This window comes from Lactuca virosa, chromosome 5 (genome assembly GCF_052849685.1).
Source record: "Lactuca virosa cultivar CGN04683 chromosome 5, Lactuca_virosa_CGN04683_v6, whole genome shotgun sequence".
Lineage (NCBI taxonomy): Eukaryota > Viridiplantae > Streptophyta > Magnoliopsida > Asterales > Asteraceae > Lactuca > Lactuca virosa.
This window is the reverse complement of record NC_136430.1, coordinates 417,405,992-417,411,497: the sequence shown is the minus strand read 5'-3', so window position 1 is coordinate 417,411,497 and position 5,506 is coordinate 417,405,992.

Genomic DNA, 5,506 nt, shown 5'->3' with positions numbered 1-5,506 from the left:
AATTGGTTTATTTAAATTTAAATTTAATAGCTTAAATTTCGAAATTTATAAACCCTTGAAGTTTTAAAATGTTTTAAAACACACCTTATATATATATTATAATTAAAAGTTTAATATTATATATGTATAAGAATATGGTCAGTCAAATCGCTAGTATGCCTCATTCACGAAGCTAATCTATAAGGGGGGTATAAGGAAACTGCCTATAAAATGGTAGTTGAATGGGTGTCCACTCTCACCCACCGCTTCCTTGATTAGTGGAGGGTCGTTAGCAGAACGGATTTGATAGGACAACTACTTCTCATTAAAAGTATAATGATATTAAAGAAAGTACTAGAACATTATTTTCAAAATCCCAACTCTAGTTACTTTAGGAAAAATGTGAAAAGTATGTTAATCCATGAAATTGCACATTGTGCTTTATTGGTCGTTAGTGGCGCGTGTGTGGTTAACCAGCACACTAAAATGCACCAATAAAGAGTAGTAATGGGTATCTCATAATTGTCATTTTGATGGAGCGTGTGTGGTTTACCAGCACATCAATAGTTAATGATAAAGACAATGAGGTTACCAAGCACATTTGCATGGTTATTCACATCTTGTTTGTGATCCTCGGCATCCCAGTCACAAATAGAAGAGCATAATCTGAGATCAAAACATGCCATTGAATAGTTTCAATGTATCTCAAAAGAATTAGGAATTTCACTTTGTTTGTTTCGTCTAATGGTGGAATTGGTGAATCGTCATTCACCTACCTTTATGAAATTTGCACTTGGATCTCGGCATCCCATTTCTGAGTTGTGAATCTTCATAGTTGGATCCTAACCTTGATATTATATCTTTGGGTTATTTTATTAAGGTATCTTGAAATCTAACTAAAACTTTCTTTCTTTTCAGATGTCTACTCCTGGAAACACTTCTGCTTCGTCCTCCTCCAACCAAAACTTCTCTTTGCTCAATATCTGCTCCAAAGTCGTTATGGATGGCTCAAACTATAACGATTGGATGCGAAACATCAAGATGGCTCTTCGTTTCGAGAACAAAGAATATGTTCTTGAAAAGGAGCTCAAAGAGCTTGATGAGAATGAAGCTACTCCTGAAGATCTTGCTGCCTACAAGAAACATTACGATGATGCTACCAAAGTGGCATGCATCATGGTGGCAACTATGTCCCCAGAACTGCAGAGGTACTATGAGGACTACTGGCCTTTCGAGATGAACAAGGACCTTATGGAAAAGTACCATAAGCGAGCTCGTCAAGAAAAGTTCGAAGTAGTCAAGTCACTTATGGCTTGCAAGATGAAAGATTGGGAGTCGGTTGTGTCACATGTGCAAAGAATGCAACGCTACATAGAGCGTTTGGTCAAGCTCAATATTCACTTTGATGAGGAATTGGCCATTGACATGGTTTTGAACTCACTTCCTGAATGTTATGGTCAGTTTATTCTAACTTACCATTTGAACAATACTGAGAAGACCTTGGCCCAATTGCACAACTTGTTGCAGACAGCTGAGGCAGGGATGAAGGGTAAAAGTATACCCTCCACACCTACGAGTGCCCCTGTTTTGGCTATTGGACAGGGAAAGGGGAAAAAGAGGAAAGGTCCTCCCAAGCAAAACTGGAAGAGAAAGGCTCAAGCTGGGTCATCTAGTAATGGCCCAAAGGCTAAGCTCAATGGTTCCACTCCCCATATTTCTGATCCAAAAGAGGCAGTTTGCTTTTACTGCAACCAAAAGGGGCATTGGAAGAGATCTTGCCCACAATATCTGCAAGATATCAAGGATGGCAAAGTGAAGCCATCTTCGGCAGGTATTTACACTATTTCTGCTAATAACTCATTATCTTCTCGTTCATGGGTCCTTGATACAGGATGTGGTTTTCATATCTGTTCTGATTTGCAGGGTCTAAAGGAAAGTGAGGAGATAGAGCGAGGAAGGATAAACCTGATCATGGGAAACAGAAAGTCTTCACCAGTAACCAAGATCGGAGTTTATCAGCTTCTGTTTAGTAATGATGTTAGATTAGATTTAATAAATTGTTGCTATTCGTCTGAGATGACGAGAAACATTATTTCATTTCATGCATTGTTCAGACAAGGTTTTACATATTCTTTTAATGATTTGAATGGTTCAATTTCTGTTTATAAGAATGGTGTTTTTATGTTTGAAGCTTTGCCTTGTAATGGTGTGTATGAAACAGTGACTTTTGTTGATAGCCTAGGAAATAGTGTACTTAATATTGACTTGTCTAATAGTGTAGACAAGGCATGCTTGTGGCATTGTCGTCTTGGACACATTAACAAGAAACGCATAGCCCAACTCCAAAAGGATGGAGTGTTGGAATCATTTGACCTAAAGTCAGATGATATGTGTGAATCTTGTCTTTTGGGAAAGATGACAAAATCACCATTCACAGGGTCTTGTGAAAGAGGTGAAGGTCTGTTGGATCTCATACACACAGATGTGTGTGGGCCCTTCAGATCAACTACAAGAGATGCTAATCGATTCTATGTGACCTTCACTGACGATTATAGCAGATATGGATATATCTACTTGATCAAGCATAAGTCAGAAACTTTTGAAAAGTTCAAAGAGTTTAAGCATGAAGTCGAAAATCAATTGGGCAGAAAGATAAAGATACTTAGATCCGATAGAGGCGGGGAGTATCTTAGTATCGAGTTTAACGACTATCTGAAAGAATGTGGGATAGTCTCACAATTGACTCCTCCTAGGACACCACAGTTAAATGGTGTAGCTGAGAGGCGTAATCGAACCTTGTTAGACATGGTTCGTTCTATGATGAGTCGGGCTTCGCTTCTCATTCACTTCTGGGGTTATGCCTTAGAGACAGCCGCCCACATCCTCAATCTTGTCCCTACAAAGAAGGTTGCCAAAACACCTCACGAAATGTGGACAGGGAAAGTTCCCTCGTTAGCACACATTAAAGTCTGGGGTTGTGAAGCTTTCGTAAGACGAGAGATTCACGACAAGCTAGCAGCTAGAAGTGAGAAATGTGTTTTCATTGGTTACCCAAAGCAGTCTTTTGGATATTTGTTCTACAGGCCTAGTGAAAACGTGGTCTTTGTAGCATGAAGAGGAGTCTTTCTTGAAAGAGAGCTCATATTCAAAGAGGACAGTGGGAGCACTATTGACCTTGAAGAAATTCAAGAGTCAGCCAATGAAGGAACCTTAGATGGCACTAGCACTCAACCAGAGGAAACAGTTCCTGTTGAACCAATTGATAACTCATTACCTCTTAGAAGATCCACTAGGGAGAGTGTGCCACCTGAGTTGTATGGTTTTCATATTACTTCAGATGGTGACACATTCATAAGTGACAGAACACTGGTAAACTTAGATGAACCAGTCACTTATAAGGAAGCAATGGCAGGCCCAGAGGCTTCCAAGTGGAAAGAGGCAATGGACAAAGAGATTAAGTCCATGTATGACAACCAAGTTTGGAATTTGGTTGATAGTGCACCAGGTCGTAAGACAGTTGGGTGCAAATGGATCTTCAAGAAGAAGACAGACATGGATGGGAATGTGCACACATTCAAAGCTCGACTGGTTGCAAAAGGTTTCACTCAAACCCCAGGGGTTGACTATGATGAGACCTTCTCACCAGTAGCTAAGATTAAATCTATTAGGATATTGCTCGCCATAGCTGCCTTTCATGATTATGAAATCTGGCAGATGGATGTCAAAACTGCTTTCCTTAATGGGAAGTTGGCTGAAGATGTTTACATGAGTCATCCAGAGGGTTTTGTTGATGCAAAGTTCCCCAATAGAGTGTGCAAGCTTGAGAAATCCATTTATGGATTGAAACAAGCATCTCGCAGTTGGAATCTTTGCTTCCATGAGAAAGTCAAAGAGTTTGGTTTCTCTAGAAGTGAAGATGAGTTCTGTGTGTATATCAAGGCTAGTGGGAGTATAGTAACTTTTCTGGTGTTGTATGTCGATGACATATTACTCATTGGTAACGACGTTCCAACCTTGAAAGAAGTTAAGTCTTGGCTTGGAAAGTGTTTTGCCATGAAAGACCTTGGAGAAGCTGCCTATATTCTTGGGATTAGAATATTGAGAGATAGAAAGAAGAGACTAATTGGACTTAGTCAGAGCACATACTTGGATAAGGTACTAAAGAGGTTTAGTATGGAAAATTCCAAGAAGGGAGAGCTACCTATCCAGAGCAATACCAAATTGAGTAAGACTCAATGCCCGAGTACAGATGTTGAAATAGATGACATGAGTCGTGTACCTTATGCTTCCGCTGTCGGATCGATCATGTACGCTATGACATGTACTCGCCCTGATGTGGCATTTGCTTTAAGCATGGTCAGTCGCTATCAGGGAAACCCAGGTAGATCTCATTGGATAGCAGTTAAGAATATACTCAAGTATTTACGAAGGACAAAGGACTGGGTCCTTGTGCTTGGTGGCAGTGATACTTTGAGAGTAGATGGTTACAGTGATGCCAGCTTTCAGACGGATAGAGATAACTTCCGTTCTCAGTCGGGCTGGGTGTTTTTACTGAATGGAGGAGCAGTTACTTGGAAGAGTTCCAAGCAAAATACGGTGGCTGATTCTACTTGTGAATCATAGTACATAGCAGCAAGTGAAGCGTCGAAAGAAGCAGCTTGGTTGAGGAACTTCATCGGGGATCTCGGAGTTGTTCCAACCATCCAGGAGCCTATGGAACTGTTCTGCGATAATGAAGGAGCGGTTGCCTTGACAAAGGAACCGAGAGATCATGGTAAGACCAGACATATCGACAGAAAGTACCATTTCATCAGACATAGAGTTGAAGAAGGCCATCTTATAGTAAAGAGGGTGTCATCTGAAGATGACCCAGCAGATCCCCTCACAAAGGGTCTGAGTAGGGCTAAGCATATTCAGCATGCTCGGAGCATAGGACTGAAAGATGATATTAGTTTTAGTAGTTAGATTAGTTTTATTCTGAAACTTGTAACAAAGTAAATGTAATTGACTTTTGGTGATTAAATAATAAAGTATTATTTATAAGTTTGGTTTCTGCCTTTTGTCAATTGTTTATTATTGTGTTTCATTTTTGCATGTTTTACTTCCCGAATAATAAGATTATTCAAACTCCACAGTCACTCATACTTTTGGAAGTAAGTAGTGAATTAAGACTGTCATGAACTGGATTGCAGATTGTCTAAGGATAGACATGGCAATAGAATTGCTGCAACGTTCATGAGTACTCAGAAATTGAGATTTGAGTATTGGATAAACCCTCGCTCAGAGTATTACTTCATGGAATTCATCACGAGTAATACTGAGACGATAATATCGTGTAATCTTGAAACGAAGATATATGAGTTGTGATTTACAAGTCAGTCATACATTGGTGATACGAAAACGCATCAGTAACTTGGTGTTATAAAACGTATTGTCATGCATAATTTGATGAGTAAAAGATACAAGCATATGAGTCAACGTTTATTCGTTCCTTTTGCCCTAACAGGAAAAGCGATATCTGTGGGCC